Consider the following 24,378-nt stretch of genomic DNA (forward strand, 5'->3'; position numbering starts at 1 on the left):
GGAAGCAGGGGTATTGGTCCTCCAACTCTCATTTATTGTTAAGTCATACTCCTGATGGCATTAACTCTTTAGCACTTTTGTCTTGGACCATGCACAGGCTGAGACAAAATTATCAGGTAGAGAACAGCAATCTTGCAGAAAAATTCTCTCAACAAGTTATTAGAACAGTGAGGCAACAGAATGTGGGCAAGGCACCAATGGTGTCTGCTACATACAGCAGCTGAAAATGGAACTTTTCTGAACTCCAAAAGCAAAGTTAGATGAAAAGGCAGCTTTGTCTTTACTCATTTCTAGGCATAAGTTCAGATTATGACCACAGAATGCAAAGGAGAGAATTAGACTCAAAGGAACTATTACATTAAATTATGACAGACTGAAGTGTATGTTTGTGTGTTTGTATGACAGGGAGAGAGTAAAGGCAGTGTTTACTATTCCAGGAATGGTATAAGAAATGAAGAGTTCCTGACCTGTCATTTTCACCAAAAGTAATGATGCAATTATAGAAAGTGTCCAGGTATTTCTAAATTCTTTCAGAAACTATAGAACAAGTTTTCTTTTCATTTTCAGTTAGAATAATAAAGCCAAAAGATTGTCTCTCCATCATCAAGGCCAATTAGATTTTCAAAATTCTCTTTACACCAATAAGTGTCAATACTGTGGGTGTGTATTTTTATCATCAGTTCATTGAGTTTCCATAAGCCATCTGCTCTAACACATGGGGAATGTATATTTTCTCTGTTTTTTACCATTCTTTGGGAATTGTTTAATCTCTAATGAAAGCCAGAGAAAATGAACTGTACATGTTTTCAGTGTTATTTCTTCATTCATTGGGTAAATGTGTGTATTCTTCTGGTCTTAAGGGTCATGTCCTCATTTGGGAACACTATAATTCATCTGAACAGTGGTCAGAAATCATTCCTTCCTTTCTGTGTTCTCTTGGCTCAAACTCCAGTTTTAAATTTTGGGAATAAATGTAATTTGGTCTTGTGATATGTGATATATTCAATTGCTCTAGGGAAAAGGCATAAAATATTAATGAAATGAAATATATTTTCATGGTGTGGCAGAGGTCGAAAGTTGAGTTTCATTGTTTCTAAGTAACATTAAAGACATTTAGAGTCTTTTTTTTTTTCTGCCTTTAAAAGGTGAGCGTTCTTTTTGATTAACTTTTAAAGTCAGAGTAATGGACTATATATAGCCCAATAATGAACCATAGTCTATCAAAACTGGCCTTTGAGCCAACTAGATTGCTACCTCTTTGTTGTACCATTTCTGTCTTGGAAGGCAATGTGCACAGACAATAGTCAAGGCCGCCATGAATGGTTGTACAGGTGTCTACAAGAACATCCTGTCAATAAGTTGAATTGAGACTGAAATCCAGCCACAGTCCACTCATCAAGCCATGTGCTCTGGGCAGGGCTGCTTCTCTCCCAGAGGAAGGAGCACTTTTCCTTAATAAACACAAATGTGGCCAAATGGACTAATGAAAATCTTCATCTGCCCTTGTAAAGACATGGATTCTGCTGATTTTGAAACCAAGCTTTTTAGTCATTCTTTTCCACTTTTACCAGTTCTACTACTGTGCTTCATGAAGACATGGAAGTTTATACAGAATACTACCCAGGCTCTCTGTGCGTTGTTGCAGGGTCCTCTTCTCTCAGTGCCTCCAGAAAAATGTAAAGCAGTTCAGCTGTTTCACAGTGCAGGGAAAGTGGCTGCCTGATCTCTGAGGCAGTTAGAAGGTATTAATTCTCATGGACAAATTGGGGTGAAGAATCTTCCAGGCCATGTAAGAACTGTCCATCACCACAGATTTCTTGACCCTCAGAGCTGGCATAACAACCTCTGCAGCACAGCTTTTTGGGGAGGCAATTCTGTGGAGATGGCTAGTATTGATTGGGTAAAAGCAATTCTTATCGCCTTGACTGTGAGTAACATAAATATAGGGTTTCCAGAGGCTAGTGCCAGTTTAAACAATAGACTTACGACAAATAGCATTCGAAAGGTTAACTAATAAGATTTTAAAATAGTAATATGTTCTTAATGAATTCAATATAACAATCAACATGTGCTATGTATCGCTCTAGTCAATTTTTGAACATTATAAACTGTCATCAGTAGCTGTTCGGTGATCATCCAATAACTGGATTCATTACATACGTGATAGTTTGACGTGACCCCCACATGAAACAGCCTAATGGAGCTACATCAGGTGATGATATTGCCAAGCAAGAGGACCCCACTGCAGATCCAACAGCCTGAGAAAGCATCACCCAGAAACTGTTGAAAATTAAAAAATTAAATTAAAATGTATTTTTAAATTTTGTGAAAGTAAATAACTATACATTAAACTTAAACTCTCAAACCTTCAAAAGTTTTTTATAGGTTTATAGCATTGATACTTCTGATTGTATTTAATACATACAGTGCACTATGACTGTCCCAACTCTACAATGCAGTAAGCTGGGTCTCTAGTCCTATGCTGTCAACATGGTAGCCACTTGCCTCATGGCTACTGAACACTAAAAGTATGAGACAGAACCAAAATGTGCCATAACTGTAAAACACACACAAGATTTGAATGGTTGGTAAGAAAAAATAATGTAAAATGTGTCATTAAAATTTTTTTAATATTGATATTATGGTGAAAGAGTTTGGAATAGGATTAAATAAAAATGATTAATTCCACTTGTTTCTTTATACTTTTTAATGTGGTAGTAGAAAAATTTTTTAATTACATCTGTGGCTCACTTCATATTTCTATTGGACAGTACTAGTCTAGATCTATGCATCAGCGTTGGTTTCCCACCAGTATAAATCTGTCATATTTTCCATTTCACAGTGAGAAATTAACTGGATTGATGAGTTTTTCTTTTGGAGATATTGAACTTTCTAGGAAACTTTAAAGACTACAAAGTTTAATGTAAAAGAATGTGTTTCTAATAATGAAAATTTGAGAGCCATTTTGGGTGTGTAGTAACTTATTTCACTGAGAGATAAAGTCAGCCCAGAATGAGGGGTGAGAAAACATCAGAAAATTTTTCCTGCATCTAAGCTGCTGTTTTGCATCTAAGCTCTCAGGGACAGCAGTTGCCAGAAACTTCCATTATTCCATCTGCCTAGGAAGTGACACCAGTGCATCTGCAAAGCCATCAGTGAGAACCAGCAATGTCAGATGAGAAACTGTTGCTAGTCTCCTTTGTTAAGGCAGGAGAGGAGACCTAGGCTTGTAAGTTCATATCTGCAGCTCAATTATGCTTTCTTGATTGTACATTAGAAAAGCTAACAAGTGCCAAGAGATTCAACATACGATTCTACCTGAGTGACAAGATTTCTTCTCATCTAAAAACAGTGTTTAAATATGCTTTGTCCCTTGCACTTCTTCCTCATCAACTATTTTAAGGATCTGAACAATCAAGGAGACCGCTACCTGATGTCCTTGAACTTTCATTTTGTTGTCGGTAAAGTGGAAAATAAGATCACCTACCTCATGAGAGTATTGTGCAGTTTAAATAAGACAACAGTTATGAAAGCAACAGCCATTAGATATACTAGTTAGCCTTTGCATAACAAATGGCTCCAAAGCTTAATGACTTAATTTTTTTTTTTTTTCTCAAAATTTCTTGGTTAGCTTTGTGGTTTTCCTACCCTGGGCTGGTCTCTCTTGGACTCACTCGTGCAGCTGCATTTAGTTCAGGACTGGCTGGGCCTCTCTTCCCATGTAGTCCTTCATTCTCCAGGGAACTAGACTGAGCTTCCTCTGTTAAAAAGGAGACAACAAGCCCAAATGAAGTCACTTGCATTAGGCCTCATAGCAGCAAACCAAAAGTTAGTACCGAACCTAATTACAGTGTTAACCTTCCAATTACAGTTGTGACCTGTAACCAGCAAACCTGGAATTTCCTGGAGGTAATCCGATGATAGACTCCTTCCTCTTAAGAGGGGGCTTTGCCTAAAACAATGCATTCTTTGCTAATAATTTTCTTTTTTTCTGCTCCCTCTCTGCCTTTAAAAAACTTTTCCTTTCTGCAACAATATGGAGCTTCTTTTTGCTTGCTAGATGGGGTGCTGCCCAATTCATGAATTATTCAATAAAGCCAAATAGGTCTTTAAAATTTAGTTGGTTGAATTTTTCTTATTTAACAACACCTTACGTGGTGGTAGCAGCATTCTCAGAAGGGAAGCCCCAATACATACACGCTTATTAGGCCTCTAATTCAGTCACATTTGATGATATCCAATTGGTGGAAGCAAGTCACATGACCACATCTAGAATCACTGTGAGTGGTGTCGATTATCAGGAGACATGTTTCACTGAGGGCCATTGATTAAACAACCTACCATACCAAGCCACCATTTATTGAGTCCTTACTGTGCCAGACACTGGACTAAGTATTTCACATGCCTGATGTCATTTAACTTATTGACAGTTTGAGAAGGTCAGTGGCTTTAGCTACATTTTTCAGATATGAAACGGAGACTGGGCATGATAGAGCAACATGCCCAGGATTCCACAACTTGTTAACAACAGAGCCAGGAGCCAAACATTGTCCTGGCTCTCTCTAAAATTTGTGCTCTAAAACCACTAATTATGCCTCTCACTAAATATTAGACAAAGGGAAAGGCAGGGGAAGGAAAGGGGAAGATTCTATTTTTACATTGCCTTGAATTACTTTCAAAAACAACCTCTGGTCAATATCTGGTATAAAGTAAAAGGCAAAGAGAGTTATGCCTCTTAGCATAAGAAGCCAAAGGAAGTCCGACGGGTGAGCCTGGAGTGATTACTGCTGTTACACATATCACTCCAGCTCTGAACTTGTTGGAAGCTGATAAAAACAATGAAACTCATTGAAAGTTTAGTAATATGTGATTTCCCCCTTTGCCCAATTCCACATTTATTTTTAAACCTTGCTCATGAAGAAGAAAGTTATTAGACAAATTACACATTCCACCCAGCAGATAAAGTCAATGAAAGTAATCATTGACAAGCTCCAGCAGAATGGGAGTGCCGTTATCTTTCTTAGAAAACGAGGTATGGCTTAGAAAGTGTGTGTCTCCATAGAGAAGTAGAAATCCTCTTCTTAGATAAAAAATCTCATTAATAATATTTTCTCAGACAGAAGAAGAAAAAAGAAAGATTTGTTGAGATGGAGGCCATAGAAGCAGATAGCAGCAGTCCCTAGCTGCAGCCTAGAGGAGCTGGAGTAAGGCACTAAAGGTTATATGAATGAGGGTCATTAATATTCACGGCAGCATCTAGTGCTGTGTTGCCAGGAGACAGTAATGAGAACAGAGCATCTTCTAGGTCTAATGGCACTGCAGCTGCCACATCAATCCTGCCATCCCCAGAAATGAGATTTCTATCATTTGCAAACAGGGAAGCACTGGTGGCTTGGCTGTCATTCCGGAAGGTCACTAAAAGATGCAGATGAGCTGCCCATATTTCTTGAGCTGACACCTACCAGGTTCCCAGAACAGCTTTGCCTTTTCAGGGACACTATCTGACAAGACAACTAACTCATACAGAGATAAAGGGAACTGGGTATCTGCTCTTGATCCTCGGAACACTTTGAAAAGTTCTGTCTTCTTAGACTGGATTTTCTTCTGAATATCTGCTACAGACACTTCTTTGGAAGCATTTAGCCTTGTCAGTCTTGTGCTTTCAAAACTTATGGGAAGGTCTTAGCATCCCTAACTGTTAAGTTCCTAAAGATTAGCAGGCAAAACACGAAACCATAACCCTTAGCCCTGTGTCTCATGTGGGTTGTCCGAGGAGCAGACTGAGACAAAGACTTGACTTAAACAAAGTGTTCATTTTCTCCCACGGTTAATGGAATTCTAAATGAGACAGATGTTTCAAAAACTTTTCTATCTCTATTCCTCTCTAATAGGGACAGAACGTTTTCTTACACATGTTTAAAGACCAGGTAGGTGTGAAGCTCCTTTTACATTTGCATCACAATTTCCCTCTTTCTTAGCACTTTAAATATACTCTCTCATGTTATCCTCCCCACAGCCTGGTGGATTAAATCATTCAAATGTTATTTATTTTGTACTTGCTATGCATGGATGAGGACACAGTGGTGAACAAAACTAGACAAACTCCTTACTCACATGGAATTACATTTCAGGGAATATTGGGGGAGAGAGATAGTGAACAAATACAAACATAAATTCATTTATTTTTACATTCAACCGATAATTATTGATCACTTATTCCGTGGCAGGCATCCTTCTAGACACTGAGGGTACAGCATGAAATAAGACAGAAATTTTGCCTTCTCGAAGATTTGATTCAGTAGGGGACAATGAAAACTTAAAAACAGAAATCCATCATCGGTTAAAATAAGTGCAGTGAACTGAAATAAGAGAAGAAGGAACGATTAAGGGATGTTTGTACTGTTTTATACGGTGATCAGGGATGCTCTCTCTGAGGAAGTGACATTAAGCAGAGACATGAAGTAGTTACTCAAACATTGGTTTCTCCGAGGTAGCTCATGTTGTCTCCTGAGAAGTAATGGGGCACATCTCTTTCCAACTTCACATTTAGTGACACCACATTTGATAGCTTAAAGTCAGCAGCATGGTGAGAAAATTTGCATGCCAGAAATCAGAAAATGCTATGAATCGGGACATCATTTTTTTCAGAGAGTCAGTCTTTAAGTATTTATCAACACCCAATTACATGTAAAAACCCAGGAAAAAAGTCTTCCTGGTGAGAAAAGCATCCGTTTTGAAGGCCCTAGATTGGGAGAGTGCTTTATTTATTGAGAAATATCAAGAATACTGTATGCCTAGAACAGTGGTTTTTATCACCTGGGAAATTTTTAGAATTACAAATTCTAGGGCTCTACCTCAAAACTACTGGATCATAAACTCTGGGGATGGGGCCCAGATACCTATTTTTTAAAGCCCTCCATGTGATTCTGCTGCACAGGAAAGTTTAAGAACCACTAGTCTAGATTGAGCACAATTATCTAATAGGAGGGTAGTGGGAAGGAAGGTTGGAGACTAGGGCCGAATCACAGGGGGCCCTACAGGCTTTGATAAAGACTTATGATGGTTAACTTTATGTGTCAATTTGGCTGGTCCACAGTACTGAGATATTCAGTCAAACTTTATTCTGGATGTTTGTGTGAGGGTGCTTTGGGATGAGATTTACATTCAAATTCCTAAACTTTGAGTAAAGCAGATAGCTCTCCATAATTTGGATGGGCTTTATTTGATCAGTTGAAGGACTAACTAGAACGAAAATTGACTTCCCTGAGCATGGGGAAATTCTGCCATTAAACAGCCTTTGGACTTGATCTGTACCATTAGCTCTTTCTTGGGTCTCCAGCTTGATGACCCGCCCTGCAGATTTTGAATTTGTCAGCCTCCATTATTGTATTCTCAGGTTGGCCACAGTATCTTCAAGCTTACATCCTTTTTACAGCTAGCAATACCATAGGAAAGAGGGTTTCTCTTTTCCAGGTGGTACAAGAAGAGTCTTAGAATTAAGTATGAGGCTTCTACTTGGGTCCTGCTCCCATTGCTGGACCAGTACTGAAGGAAATCTAACATGTCACCCAGAATATGCCTTTTTGACATAAAAATTATTTTGAGCTGGTGGCAATTATGAAGTAGTAAATGTAGAAAAAGCTGCCTCTTCCTGCCTAAAGGTAGGAAATAAATTCTCCTTTTACTTCAGATGAACTTCTATCAGACCAGAGGCCACACCAGAGGAAACTGCAGACAAACCTTGTTATGTTCACCTTTATCTTTCTAGTTACTTCTCTGCCATTTACTATCCCTAGCCCAAACCCCTGTGTCTTTTCAGTTCTTCACAAATTTATTATTTCTTTATCTACAAGATATAAAAGCTTCCTGTTCTGGTCACTTTTCGGGCCTTCATTCTTTTGTGAAGGCTCACGTGTACATGTAAAAACTTAATAAAATGTATGTACTTTTCTCTTATTAATCTGTCTTTGACAGTTTAATTTTCAGACAAAGCAAGAGACCCTAAGAGGGTTGAAGGAAACTTTTTCCTCCCTTCTAACTTCTTGGAAGATCCACAAAATACACTGATGGGCAGTAGTGGACCATCTGCTTACTGCAAAGGCCGAGGGTAGAGGGAGTCTTCTTCACCTAAACTCAGGGACCAAGAGTTGGGGAGCGGTGGGCTTCCTAAGAGAAAAGATACTTTACTTGGAGGAAGACAAATAACGAGAAGATCAACTTAATCAAAGTCTCACACATGGTAATGTAGGTAGGGCAGATATTTTAGTATTTGTGAACAAGGCAAGGTGACTTAGAATGATAATGGTGAGTTAATGTCTAAGCAAGTGTTTTAACCACTATCTCAGAAATCTTTCCTGGTCCCTACAGTCAGTCTTTGAGGTCTCTCCTTCGATGGAACTATGTTACTTCCCATAAAAAGAATTTTTAGAAACCAGAGTTGAGAAATTATGATGTACTTGCCAAACAGTTCTCTCCAAACTGTTAAGAAAAGCAGACATCGAACTGACCTAAAATTTTAAAAATCTTGAAATCTTAACCCTTCCTTTTTCCACAAAGCCTATCCCCACTCGCTGAAGGTGAGACTGCCGTTCATTTTCCCTGCTCTCCATCTGTTATTCTGATATTCAATTACCCTAAAAGGAAATGGGGTACTCAAACTGATGTCCTCCAGGGGGCCAGAGTTCTGCAGAGCTCCCTTCAGCTCAGCAAATTTATCAGTCTTTAAGTCTGCACAGCCCACAGGCAAGGTTAGGGAACTGAGAATCTGAAGCTAGGGTAGCATAACAGGGGAATGTGGTAGGAGGATTAGGAAACTTCCCCATCAGTAGTTAACTCAGTTTTGATCTATATCAGCTCCCAGAGCCCTGACCCAAGATAGTGATGATAAAGCACTAGAGGAAGGGAGGGAAGCAATAGGGAAAGCCAAGCTCATGGGGTGGTAGGCCTATTGCCCTAGCAGGACTTCCCAAGGTTTCTGCCATTGGCATGGAAACATGGGCTTGTGGTCTGGTCTTCATCTATGAACATTCAAGATTTTACTTGTTCATTTTCCACTTCTGATCACGAACTCAACCCATCAAAAAATAATATGTATGTCACAACGATTCCAGTTTATTAATTGGCAGTAGAAGAGATGTTTTTTCAGTATTCGAAATGCTCAAATTCTCTTTCCTATGATTAAGGTAGTTGAAAAGCAATTATAGAAGGTTGCTTGCAGGCCTTGTGGGAAGCAGAGTATCAGAGCAAAGGGAGATGGGAGGTTTGTGCAATCATTTATCCTGTACATGGCAGAGACTAGCAGATTTAGTCTGCCACAGAAGGCTGTTTTTCAAAGACAAAACTGAAGCCAGTTGAGATAAGTACCCTTCTGTCCTTCATATGGGTGGAAACTGGAAGAATTTCTACTCTCTCACTTTCGATATAATATTATCAGCCACAAACATCTTCTGTCATGGACTTGCTACTGCCTCCAAGAATGTAGTTTATTCTAGATTAACTAGAAGTTAAGCAATGCCTTCTTGATGAAAGTCAAGGTGACAGCCTTGAGACCTTTCAGTAATTCAGAAAACATCTCAGCCCCATTATCCAAAAACATTGCTCTGAATGTCCAGTGATATTTACTGAATTTATCCCCAAACTCTGGAGGACATAAAGTTTGCATCCCAAAGCTTCCTGGGCAATGAATTCCAGACCAGGTGTTCGTTCTTTATACAACTCCTTCCTTCTCCTCCCTTTCTTTCTTAAAACAAGATCCTAAATCTATTCTCATATTTATCCTTCTCCACAAGACTATACACACAGGGAAGGTGGCATTTAAGGAGCAGGAAGAGAGGGAATCTCCTTGTGAGTGATTTAAGCAATCCTGGCTAATAAAATGTGAGAGGTCTAAGAGAAGTCTTTTGGAAATATTTCCTACTAGCAACAGGACAAAACCTTGGACTCAAATGGCCTCATTTCTATCCATTGAACAGTTGCCTATTTACAAACAATGCATTGAGGACTCATTTAAGAACAATAAAGAAGTTAACCTGAACATATGCAGAGGCCTGGGTGGCAGAAAGAGGGTGGGATTTGATCCTTGATGATTTTTTGAATTAAACAACCCTGTTACCATTCTCTAGGCAACTATCCTTCTGAGAGATAATAATCCCCTCTCTACCTAAGCTATTTTTTTTCAAGGTGAGGCAACCCTTGATTGATCTTACATATTGCAAGGACCTTGTCAGTTTACAATCCTTTATTTTTTACGCATACAGCACGGGGTCTTCTTAGGTGGTCTCCCATTCAAGAACTAAGCAGACCTGACCCTTCTTAGCTTCCGAGATCAGACAGGATTGGGCTTGTTCAGGGTGGCATGGCCATAGACTTACTTAAGCCATTTTGAGTTGAGATTTTTCTTACAGCTGGAAGCTCCCTAACTGGTACATATAGATAATGGATTCTAGCTCTACAATCGGTTATTCTGTTTATCTATCTAGGTCACTGTGAGCAGACCACTTAACTTCTCCAGACCTTCATTTCTTCATCTTTAAAGTTGACAAGTTGAAGGAAAGATTTTCTGCCTTCCCTTTTAACTTTGACACTCAGAGTTTCTGATTTCTCTTACATGGTATACAATGTGGGAACCCCTAACTCATCTGTTTTTTGTTTCATGCACTCCCAAGTCAAAGTGGGTGAGTTTTCCCCTCTAGCCCTTCATTCTGAGGTTTTGATGTTGGAGAGCTCAACAGAGACGTCTCAGAGAGGACTCAACCCGAGCTCCAGTGATCAAGTACTTGAATTCTTTCATGAGAAAGAATTCATGGACAAGATGAATATAAAACAGGAAAGCATAAGGTTTATTGAAGCAAAAGTACACACTTAGGAGGGAAATATAGACAAACTTAGTGATAGATCATGAGATAATGTCTGGATAATGGGCTTTTGTTCTTCTTGGGGGCCGGGCCTGGAGATGTGGTACTGATGTAGCTTTGTTGTCTCCTCCTGGCAGGCAGGGAGCTTGGTTTCCTACTCTTTCTTTCTTATTTGGTATTTCTGGGACTGTCATGGCGTCAAGTGCATGATGGGAGGCACAGTAATTACAATATAGATGAGATTATAATGATATTATAATTAGCCAAAGGTCAGATCTCCATCAAAAAAGGCAACCAGATTGGATAGAACTGGTTTTGGGTTGTCTTCTCTCTTGCATAGTTTGAAACAGGGAAGGAGCTAAAAAGAACCTGAAGCCACATCCTGGAGGAGGAAGGTATGTCTCTGTCTCAGTGTGAACCAAATGTATTGTGTGTCAGAATTACCTATTATATAATTCATTCATTCTAGATCCTCTCAGAACCTTAAAGGAATCAGAATATACTGCCCCAAAATATAGAACTTTGGCATAAAGATTATTTTGAGCTGAAGTCAACAGATGAAGGAAAAGTTCTCTGCCAGCACCTTATCTGCCAAAAAGCGAGGCATAAATTTTCTTTGAAGAAGGTGCCCCTCTGTACCAGGAAGAGGAGAGTGACTCTTATCACTAGAAATTGGGGGAAGGGGGAGTAGGTTTTACACTGAGATGAATCTCCACAAACAGACCTTATTAAAATGATCTAATAATTTCCCTCATATATTTTTTAGCCATTTCTGCAATTTATCACCTCTAGAAACCCAAATCCTCTTTTGTTTGTCTAGTCACTTCACAATTTATCATCCTTTGTTAAAATGGTATGTAAGACACCCCTCTGCACCAGTCTAACTGCTTCACTGAGTTTTCATTTCTTTTCTGTGGATCTTCCATGCATATAAAATATCAACATCAAAAAAAATTGTACCTTTTTCTCTTTTTAATCTGTTTTTTGTCAGTTTAATTTGCAGGTCCCAGGTACAAACACAAGAGAATAGAGGAAGTTTTCTTTTTTTGTCTCTCTAACAAATCCCAACAGCTCCAAAGTTTTCTCATGAATAAAAACAAGGCCTGATGAATCTAGGACACTTTCAGTCCAAATGTCTCATAGATTTTTTTTTTAATTCTCAGTAATAACTTCTATTTAATGCTCTTGTGAAAAATTATATTTATATTTATGAACATTCCAACAAAAGATGAAGTTCTAACTCTTACTTTACAACCTCTCCCAGCTCAGCCAGACATGTGGCAATGGAGAACAAAGGTCACCTCAGCCCTTAGCCTTTCACTTGGTTGTTCCAGCCAGAAAATATACTTTCTTTAAGAAATAGAAACCATCATGGAAGGTTCCAATTAGGTCACAGCAGAGGAGATGGGAACTGGAAAAAAGGAAATTAAAATCTCCACCCATGGTAAACCAAAGAATCATTGAAGAGTGGGTGTTTTGGCAGAGTACTGTAATTCTTCAGCCCATAGCCCTTTTCACAAACATCAGAGCAAGACCAACACCCCCAATACACACACACGCAGACACCCAGCAGCTCTAATGAAGGGCATAGCCACTTCACCAGGAAAAAGCTAGTTGGCTCAACTATCATGCCAACTCACAGAGAAAAATCAGCCATGTTAAGACCTGTATCCTTCTCACAGCCACAAGAGTGAATATTTGATTCTCATAGAAGAAATAATTCTATTGATTTTTCTGAATTAGGAAGCTAAATGTTTGAGAATTAATAGTAACTCCAAAATTATAGATTTAACATCAGGTAATATTTTGATAAATACCATTTTTCTCATGAATTATAATTCCTTTTTTTTTTTTTAGAAATTTATATACCATACAAGATTTATGCTCCTACTGACTATGTTTCAGTTTACTCAGAACATCTGAGGTTTTGAGTATCAAATAGGTATAGTAGAAGAGAAACACAAAAACAAATCATCAGGATATAACACAATGCAGCTAGACTAATAGCTTTGTTAGCTAGTTTATATAATGTCTGCAATTAAGCCAAGACTCTATGAACTATGATAAAAGAGGAAATAATCATGAGTTTCTTGAGAGTCTATGTTCACAATCTTAATAGTCATGAGTCTAACCTGTATGGAATATTTTTGGCTTCTCTGCCCCGTGTTGGTGAGCTTCATACAAGGTAAATATTAACAAGGGATTTTTGTCATTCAATCTACTTAGAGTAACATGAAGAATAGTAATTTGCAAGTCAACTATTAAAAATGATTTTTGATACTCAATTCACACAAGAAGATGACAGCAGAGCCACAACTGGTTTAATAGGTTTGTGTGAACCTTGAAGCTAAGACCACGGGAAACACTACAATAGTAAAACTCAAACTGCTATTAGTTTTATGTCTCATCAAGGCCATCAACCTGTGGGTTTTCCCAGTAGAAGCCTGGGCTGTACATATTAAGTATAAAAGTTTGCATTATTGATTAGTCCATGCTTGCCTCTTAACCACAATATGAGAAAAGCCCCCGAGGAATGTTATGTAGGTTGGGGTTCCACAGAAGGCAACTCCAAGATGTAAGCGGTTTATTTGGAAGGTGACACAGGAAGTATTAGGAGCAGAGGGGAGGAGTGAGACAAAGAAAGGAAGGAAGCTAAGTTAGTTTGGATCTTCCAAGAAAGACAGGATAAGACATACAGAAATTCATTGGGGAAACCACCTCTGTGAGGTAAAGATGCAGGTGGAGCTTCAGGTTTCACTACTGTGGAGGAGAAAGAAGGCAGGCAGTTTCAATGGAAAAAATCCTGGACTGCAGTGCAGTTCTAAGAAAGTTTTGGCAAAGTTGATGCAAGTCCCTGAGCCACAATCAGCAGTCAGAGGAGCCTGGTGTTTCCCAGCCTGGGCCTGCCTCAGTATCCCTGCTGTGCTGAGACATGGGTAGCATACAGCCCACGGGAAATGAAAATGCAGCGCCAACACAGTGATGGATTTAGGGGTGCATTAGCTGGAAGTGGATCTTTCACATTCCATTTAGTGACAGATCTGAGAGGTATGTTTTTATGAACACCATAGAAATCAATTTGGAGTGGGAAGGATGGGGTTAATACTACTGGCAAACTCTGGGAAATTGTATAGAACACACGTCAGAGGTGTCACACCCAAAGGGTGAGGAAGCTAGGGTATTTATTGGCTTTAAGTTATTCCTTAGACATTAACGCTCAGCACTTCCCACTTTGCCCTGCATATAGGCTAAGCCTGCTCCTAAAACCACAAAGAATGCTCAGGAAGAGAACCCAAATGCTTAAATAGGAAATAGGAAGCTGTCTGCTCACACAGAATGGTGCACACTGAGGGGTACTGGTGGAGCATTGAAGTACCCTGTGTATCCATACTAAGAAAGGGAAAACAGAATGTGCAAGCATTATGTCATCTGCCATGAGCATATCACAGTGATGGAACATCCTGCAATGTCTCATCCCAGCAGGGGCAGCCCAGGACCCTGGAATATGCATTCCAGTCACTCTCCCAGGTGATTGAAGCCAGCAGAGTTCAGAGCCATAACTCCAGTCACAGTGAAGCGACTGTCAGTGTCTGGTCCTATGTAAAGTCAATGAGCAACTGGTCCCATAGAACAAAGGGGGGAAAGCTTCCAAATTAATGCCTTTCACAAGATCTATCCAGAAGGACAGAGACACACACAGACTTATATCTTCCTCAGTTTGAAGACTGTACAAAAACAGGCTGTGGCCAAATTTGGCGTGGGAACCATAGATTGCCAATAATTACTCGAAATTATAAAAGTTATTTTTAGAGATTATTGTCAATGAAAACTAAATAAAAGGTAATGGATTTCTAGTGCAGGACACAGAGATCAACTTAGAATATTTCGTGTTTTCCATGACTGGAGATGTTAAGACCTGAGGGTCTCCATGGAGGAGGACCTGGTAGAGTGAGCATTTAAAGCCTCACATAGAAAAAGTGAGGGTCTTTGGAGAGCATGATGCTCATGGGTCAGCATGCTTCAATTCTAATTAGCATGTCAATGGAAAAGTTAGAAGCCATAGTCCAGAGACCATGGTGCCAAAAACTTAACCTTTTCAGTCATTTTGTCTTCCTTTGTTGGTTTCTCTTTTGTGCTATCAGCAGCAAAACCACTAAAAGCTCTACATTCTTGTCTTCAGGGACAGAAGAAAAGAGGATGGTTAAGAAAACTATGTCTCTCTTCCCTCAGTCTCAGACATGGGCTCCCAAACAGAATGAATAAGAGCAGAGCCAAAGCACAGAGTGAAGGCTGAGCCTTGGGAATCAGCCAGGAAGGAAAGAAGAATGATAGAGATTGGACTTCAGAGATGAGCCTGGAGGCTATGCAGTAAAAAGACAGATTTCTTCTCTCTAGTGCCAGAAATGGATCTAGATCTGACTCAAAGACTGTGTAGAAAACAGAACACTCAAAAATTCTGTAGCTCAAAGCATGGCACCCCAAGGCCTGCATATCTATCGCTATCTATCTATCTATCTATCTATCTATCTATCTATCTATCTATCTATCATCTATCTATATTTTTCTCTTTCTCTGTTGATCTCACTCTTGCTCTTACTTTCTCTTTGAAAACGAGATTCACAATGAAATAAAATTCCATACAGTAGAATATTTACGGAGAGCAGTTTATTGTTATACTCCATTAACTTTCTAAGGCTACTCTTTTGGAAAATTGTTTTTGCTTACACACTTTAAGACGAAGGAAAAACTCTTTTGGAAAGCTGCAAAAGCTTTAAATGAATTCAAGAGGTTTTCAAAAGCACTTCAAGCCATTCTAGATAGCGCATGTGTTGACATAGGTACTAGAAAATCCACTTCATGATATCTTCAAGTTTAGTCCAACAAATTCTCTTCTTTTCTGTTCTGGATAGGGCTGGAAAAAGAAGAAATAAAGGGGGGTCAGATTGTGAGTTTGGCACATTCCAAGCAGCCAGGTATGAAAAGGATTCCCTTTAAAAAAGAAAAAGAAAAGAAAAAGGACAGAACTGGCTAAGACATCTGGGATACTGGAATACTACATTTGTTGGAAAACTACCTATCGTCTCACTGAGCCTAGACTCTAGTCTGAGGGATGACTTTGGTCATGTTCATCCAAGGAGATGTTCAGCGAGGAGAAGTGTTGAGACAGGGATGTCACACATTCCCAGTGCAGCTTCATTATTTCCCAGCAGCAACATGAACTTCCAGGGCATAAAACATTAGAAGTTCTAACATAATATTAAAAGCCAAATATAAATGTTTCAGGTCAACATCTTTTGGTTATTATTCATTTCATTATTGATTAATGACTTGAAATGATTCATTTCCGTTAATATATGTGAATAATTAAGATCTTGTCCCCAAGTAGAACTTGTCAGTCTTTGCCCTTCTCTGTCATTCCTCCCTTTTTCTGATTCAGTAGTAGTTTAATTGTGGTTGTCAGAAGCCACCCTATTTTAAACAGAAAAGGATTAACTATATGAAAGTAGGTGCTTCCAAAATAATTGGGAGGATGGCAGGAGAGATCTCAGCTGAGCTGCATGAATGAGCTCCCAGAACCGACCTCCCAAAGGAGCTGCTGCCTTGGCCATGGTCAGGAAGCTACAGAAGTTACCTCTGGCTCCCAGACCACACAGGGCCTGTATTAATCTGGGCTCAGGAAGCCACCATCATACCATTAACTCCAGAAACATGTCACCTTGGCTCTGACCAATGATGATAAATGAGTTCCTCCTGCCCCACCTTCTGAGAGCCTGGGATCTCTGCTGCTACAGCTGTAGGCAAAGTACAATCTACCATGACCACAATTCCCTTTTTGAAACATAAGAGGGAAAGAAGGAGCAGAACAGTCTCTCATTGCTGCCCTCCAAATTTCACAGATGTCTCCTGGAAGTCAATTTGTTCCCTAAGATGCAAGGGAATCTGGCAAATATAAGCTTTTTCTTGCCAGCCTCTAGCAATAAGGCTATCGGGGATGGAATGGAGGAGAGTGGACCAGAATGGAATGTCTGCTCCACATTCCTTTCTTGCTCAATGATATCTTCATTTAGAAACTTTTTTCACACTAACGTAGAAATGACTGATGAGAGCCAAAGAGTTACTCTTTTCCGGTAGATCTGTATTAACTGAAAATAAAAAATGATAAAACTTTTTTATTAAGTTTAAAAACAGCAAGCTTCAGTATACTTATAAAATTATACCATATTAAAAAAACAATGTGTGTATATATGTTTTTGTGCATTTGTATACATACACACACATATACACATACAAAAACATATGCTTATACAAGAATTATGTGTAAGTATTCACATACATAAAGTATAACATAGAAAGGTCTAGAAGGATATACATCCCACCTATGAACAATGATCAAATCTGGATGTAGAAATAAGAGATAATGTGAGAGAGAAGTTTTCAATTTTTATAGTTTTTTAATGTTTGAAAGTTTTATAAAGAATCTATATGATTTTTATTTTGTAATATTTTAATATTAAAAGATCTTGAAACCATATCTTCTGGAAAGCGCCATGGCGAGGTCTTCTGGAGTGCTGATCTGTGTGGTGGTTACATGGGTATCCACATACAGAAAATTCACGGCACTGTACACATAAGATTGACATAGTTTACTGTATGTGATTTATTTTTCAATAAAACAAAGTTTAAAACTAACTAACGACCAACTTAAACTAAATAGATAAAAGATATAACAATCTCAAATACTTGCAAGGTATGAGAGAACACATGGTAGCCACACTTAACTAATTTCAAGTTACATGGCCTGAGGCAGGTTACTTAACTTCTCTGAAATTCAGTTTTATTCATCTATAAAATGAGTATGATAGTAGTTGTTATCTCAGTATTATAGTGCAAACTAAATGAGTCAATTTATATAAAATACTATATGCCTGGTGCATAATAAGCACACAATGGTAATTATGAAGAAATTATGGAGAAATCCATTTTTTTTTTCCAATTATAGTTGACCAGTCTCCAAGTGACCTCTTCTGTGCGTCCCCAGTTGCAAGACTCCTGTTCAGCTAGACTTCAGGTTTCTCCCAATGATGACCAATTTGCAGTTTAGTTGTAATTTCAATGTAGTTGTGAGAGGAGGCAGGCACAGCCTCAGCATTTACCTACTCCGCTATCTTGATGAGAAACAAGAGATCCATTATTCTTATTATTAGAGTAATTGTATTGGTTTTCTAGGGCTGTCATAACAAGTAGTAGCCACAAACTAGTTGGGTTAAAACAACAGAAATTAATTTTCTCACAGTTCAACAGTCCAGAAATCCAAAGTCAAGATGTTTGCCAGGTTGGTTCCTTCTAGGGACTCTGAGGGAGAATGTGTTCTTTGCCTCTCTCTCTTCTAGTGGTTGCTGGCAATCCTTGGCATTCCTTGCGTTAGCAACTGTTAAATTAATTAAACGAGGAAGCCACTAGACAGAAGTGGCTGTAATCCTTTGGTGGTCTTGTAAGCAGACCCAAACCCCAGGCTGTAAATGCCTCAAGGTTAAGAAATGGAAATGTAGAGACAACCAATCACAAACAGCCAACTAAGTTTTAAGCTCTAGCGAATCAAATAGTTTTCTTACTTTGCTTCTCCACCTTCTCTATAATTCTTAACCCCTAACTCTTAAATACAGTGCTCTTAACCACATCTGGTTTGATGTTGTCAGATTAGAATCAATTTTTGCTCAAATAAACTCTTTAAATTTTTAATATGCCTCAGTTTATCTTTTAACAAGATGTATTACTCCAATCTCTTCCTCCAGCTTCACATGAATTTCTTCTCTGTGTGCATATTGGTGTGTTCTCTCCTCTTCTTCTTTTTTTAAATTTATTTTAATTAGTTTCAAGTATACAGTACATTGTTTAGACATCTATATAGTTCATAAAACGATCCCCCCAATTGTTCCCTCCCTCCCCTGACTCTCTGTCTAGCCAACGTATTAATGCTGACTGCGTTCCCTATGTTGTACTCCCCATCCCCGTGACCATCAGCTACCAATTTGTACTTCTTTAACCCTTCAACCCATTCTCCCAGTTCTCCAAACCCCCATTCCTTCTGCCCATTACCAAATTGTCCATTATATTTGTGTCTGTTTTTGATTAGTTTGTTCTTATTATTCCTTAGATTCCTCATAAAAGTGAAATCATATAGTGTTTATCTTTTTTGTCTGACTTAAATACCTTCTAGGTCCATCAAAGCAATATCTTTTTTTATTCCCTTCCTTTTAGTCTGTGTGTGTCTTTTAATCTGAAGTGAGTCTCTTGTAGGCAACATGTAGGGGTCTTGTTTTCCTTTCCATTCATCTACTCTATCTTTTAGTTGGAACACTTAATTCTTTTCCATTTGAGATACTTATTGATAAGTTGTTACCAGTCTTTATTCCTGCTTTTGATACATGTTTTTTCTTCTTAAAAAAATCCCTCCAACATTTCCTGGAATTCTGGCTTGGTGGTGATGAATTCCTTTAGTTTATTTTTGTCTGGGAAGCTCTTTATCTGTCTTTCAACTCTAAATGGTAGCTTTGCTGGATAAAGTATCCTTGGTTGTAGGTCCTGGGTCTTCATTGTATCAATTATTTTTTGCCAAGCGCTTCTGTCCTGCATAGTTTTTTTTGAGAAATCAGCGACCGGTATTATAGGTGTCCCCTTGTAGGTAACTATCTGCTTTTCTCTCGCTGCTTTTAAGGTTCTTTCTTTGTATTTAAACTTTGGCATTTTAATTATGATGTGTCTTGGTGTGGGCCTCTTTAGATCCATGATTTTTAGATTTCTCTGAGCTTCCTGGGGTTTTATGTCCATTTCCTTAACCAGGTTAAGAAGGTTTCCATCATTATTTCTGCAAACAACTGTTCAACAGCTTGTTTTCCTGAGGCGCCCCTATGACACTAATATTTTTATATTTAATAGTGTCCCATAGACTCCTTAGATTATTATTATAGTCGTGGCTTCTTTTTTCTTGCCATTCTGATTGAATGTCCTTGGCTTTCTCATCCTCTAGATAGATCATTTGAGTGAGCCAGGATAAAGTTGTACTGGTTTAGTTGTACCCTAAACCAGTACAACTTTATCCTGACTCACTCTGTTTGTTCCTTTGTTTATTCCATTTAATATACTTCTCATGTCAGATAATGTGTTCTTCATTTCAGACTGGTTCCCTTTTATAATTTCCATTTCCATTTTTATGTTTTTTATCTCTTTGTTGATGTTCTCACTGAATTTATCTACACTTCTCAAAAGTTCATTGAGCATCTCTATAACCAGTGTTTTGGACTCTGCAAGTTAGATTGCTTGACTCCATTATTTCTGGATCTCTGTTCTGTTCACTCATATGGTTTCTGCTTCTTTGTCTTTCCATTTTGGCTGCCTTTCCATATCTGTTTCTATGTACTAAGCAAAGCTACTAAGTCTCCCGGTCTTATTATTGTGGATTTGTGAAGTAGGTGTCCAGTGGCCCAGTCCTGAGAGGGGTTCAGCTGCAGGCCAAACTTAGCCTAAGCCTCTGCCCCTCCAGAGCCACCCATTAAGATTCAGTAAGCAAATCCTAGATGCTGTGCTTATAGTTTCCTCAAAAGGCCACACCAGAAACTGAGACCAGCTACCATCAATGTGAGTCTAGGCTCTGCTCAGGAAGGGGTACCTGACTCACGAGGATACACCTGGATGTGGCTTGGGTGGGACTGAGAGTCGGGGGAGGCGAAGTTTCAGGGAATCCTCTGGGCAGAGCAACCTCCGTTATCCACTTTGATGATGTCACGGCTATGGCAGAGCTGTGTCTGTGCACTAGGACGGGGTAGGGCTCAACGGGGAACAGTGAATACCACTGGCATTTCTGTACCAAGTGAGTCTTGAGTCTCGCCTCGGCCTGTACTCCGACAGTGTCTCCTTGTAAGTCCCTGGTGACCCCTGCGCACAGCTGAATTGGCATTGGTGCTCAGAGCAAGCAGGTCCATCATTGCAAAAATCTGCTCACGGACAAGGCGCCTTTAAGAGGTGTCTGCTGCTGCATTCTGCCGCTGGACATCAGGCAGCCCCACGTCCTCACCCCATCCTACCTTATGCCATTGCAGGGTGATTTCTTGGATTTCTCCCTAGTTGTATGGCTTGTTCATCTAGATCCCAGGCAATTTTTCCTTGCTGCTGCTCCTTGTTTCTGTCACAACTTTGATTTGGTTGCCAGAGGGATGAACAGATCCTCTATCATCTATGCCATATTTTTCTCCTCCTGTCCTCTCCTTATAAGGGACACAGTTACTGGATTTAGGCCCCACCCTAAACCAGTACAACTTTATCCTGACTAATTACATCTGAAAAGACTCTATTTCCAATTAAGATCACATCCAGCTTCTGGGTGGATCTGATTTTGGAGATGACACGCCACTGCAGAAAGGCATTATTATTCAGTTCTAATTCTCACAAACATTATAAGGGCAAGAGAGTATCTCATTCTCCCCAGAGGCAGTCAGGAATCAGAATCCCTGACTACTCAATATTTGTAGACTTCTAGTTTATTGTTTTTAATAAAAAATAAAGTGCCAAGTAAGGATAAATCAAAACTCCTATGGCTATGAGCCAGCCTGTTATCTTGATGGCAATACCATTTTGCATAAATAAAATGCAAACTTTCACCACAATCAATAATAAAGATTATGAATCTCCCAAGTCTTGTGTAAACTCTCTATTTGTTTTCCTCTGTTTTAATAGGCAAGACTGGCCTCTGTGATACCTGAGGTTGCTTTTTAAATGTGCCACTAGAGGGAGGAAAAGTTATATGTTTGTTTACGAAGTGCATATTACAGGATAATGAGGTTTTTTCTTTGTGCAGTTACCTCAAGTAAGAGCTCCGTGTGTGATTGCAGAGTAATTTCATCTTAATGTTGATGATGCATGCTGCACTGCAGATCAAAGCAAAATAGTACAAATCACAAGCTGTATTTCTATTAAAATCACATTGTTTGGACAGAGATGGAGATCTTTAACAATTCAAATGCTTTCTTTAATCACTGAAGTTCAAATGCTGTATTTAAAATTGGACTTTTACAAAGTAAGGATGGGCATTACATTATACATGCAATGACTTCTGAAAAAAAAATAGTTCGGCAGTGTAAGAAAATGAAAGATGCCGTCAAAAGGCATCAAGATTGCTGTTTAGAGTCCAAGGGAAGACCTCTCAGCTTTGTTTTTATGCAAATTTTGATATCATGTAGTTAAGCAGAGTGATCCAGATCTGAGAAAAATAATAGCAATAATACTCAACACTTAGGTAGTACTTATTCTGTACCAGTGCTATACATATATAAACTCTTTCAGAACACTTTTTTAAGGTAAATATCCTATTATTACCTTCATTTCACAGATAAAGAAATTGAGGCCCATGTCCACAAAGGTAGAAAGCTGGCTACAGGATTTAAATTCAACCACAATGCTATTCAGGCTTTCCAGGTGAACTTACATGTTCCAAAGTCCCCCAGATGCTTTGATAATGTGCCACACATCAGCACACACCTATTGGAATGACTGAAATTAAAAAGAAAAATTAAAAAACAGGAACAAACAATGCCAAGTGCTGATGAGAATGTGGAGCAGCTGGAACTCTCATACACCCTTGGCGAGAATGATTTGGCCACTTGACAAATAATTTGGCTATTTCTCTTATAAAGTTAACTATACAATTACCTACTTCTAGGTACTTACCCCTCAAAAATAAAAAACTTATGTTCACACAAAAACCCATACATGAATGTTTATAGCTGCTTTAGCCATATTCAGCCCAAACTAGAAACAATCCAAATGTCCTTCAATTGCTGAATAGAAAAACTACTGTACATCCATGTAAAGGAATACTACTCAGCCAGTAAAAGGAATGAACCTCATGTGAATTATGATACTAAATGAAACAAGCTAAACTCAAGGGCTATATTCTATATGAGTCTATTTATATGACAGTCTGGAAATGGAAAAATTATAAAAATAGAAAATAATCAGGGATTGCCAAGAGCTGTAAATGGAGAAAGAATTGACTATAAAGAGACAGCATGAGGGAATTTTGAGGGCATGATGGAACTGTTGTATATCTCTATTGCTGTGGGGATTACACAACTGTATGCATTTGTCCAAACTCATAGAACCATATGCTAGAAAGGGTGAATTTTGCTGTATAAAAAACAATATAAATGGTGAGAGCAGATCTCTAACTCAAGCTGTCTGACTACAGTATATTGCTTTTTCCAACATCCCAGTGTGTAAACTTGGGAAAGCTACTTAACATTTTTTTATACCACTTTCTTCATCTGCAAAATGGAGATAGTAATATCTATATCACAGTGTTGCTAGAAGATCACATCGGAGTCCAAGTCCAGTCAGAAAACAAAAGCTACATAAGGTATTTTAACAGAGAAAATGTAATTATACAAGTATTAGAGGAAAGCAGGAGGATATATTGAGGTAGTATCTGCAGGAAGCAGCTACCACTCTTAGGACCAGGGGTCAAAGGAAAGAAATCCTAGTTCTGATAGGACCTAGAAACTAGGAGAAGTCCCATGGAGCTTGAACCTAGATCAAGGGCATACCACCCAGCTGCAGCTGGTTCTTCTAAGGATTTGAGACTAGTTCTTGGAGAGCAGAATGAAGCTGAAAACTGAGCCAACCGATGCCACTGGGGAAAGTGCTATGATTGGGCCATACTGACAGGGCTAGCAGCAGAACAGGATTGATGAAGTCCCCCCAACCCTGTCTCACAAAGCCCCACTTCCAGCCTTCCAATCCCTCGTAGAGCCTCTTATTGGCAGAATCTGCCCTGGCAGCCAGCTGAGAAGCAGTCATGGTGTCCGCAGTGCTCAGCATCTGAAGGCAAAGTGTAGAAGGTGGGTTTGGACCAGAAAATCTAATAACTGTCAGAGACAAATACTCAGCACCCATTCATGCATTCACCAAATATCTGTTGAGGAGCAGGTACTCAGCTATGCCAAGCTATCATTCTTAAGGAGTTGAAACTAAATAAGAAAAAAATGAAGCAAGCCAAGCAGGGGTCTTGGTGCAAATGTTAGATTGGGTATTGCAATCAGATATAGGACTCTTTCCATGGGGGAAATTATCTCCTCCAGGTGTTAGAGGCTTGGAGCAATAAAGCTAGCAGATCATCACTCTGTATGACATTGAAACTCTGACTCTGGATGTTCTCCTGATATCCCTGGATCACTCTAAGAGATGGACAGGATTTGATAATTTGAGCTACTAAAAAGGAATCCTTGTTGGCCAAAGTTCATTGGGATCCCAAGTGGTCAGGTCTTTCCTGGATCCTCCCCATTTCCTAAAAAAAATTCTAAAATGTTCAAATTCCTTCTTTAGAACAAAGATAAAGTCCAGCTACCCTTTACCTATTAAACATATAGATATTCATGTAGCAATCTTTATAAATGTATTGATTCGACTTCATTATCCAGCTTCAAGACTATTTTGATTGCTCCAGCTGTCTTATTACTAACTGTAGGCAAAATGT

Source organism: Pteropus alecto, unplaced genomic scaffold (genome assembly GCF_000325575.1).
Source record: "Pteropus alecto unplaced genomic scaffold, ASM32557v1 scaffold45, whole genome shotgun sequence".
NCBI lineage: Eukaryota > Metazoa > Chordata > Mammalia > Chiroptera > Pteropodidae > Pteropus > Pteropus alecto.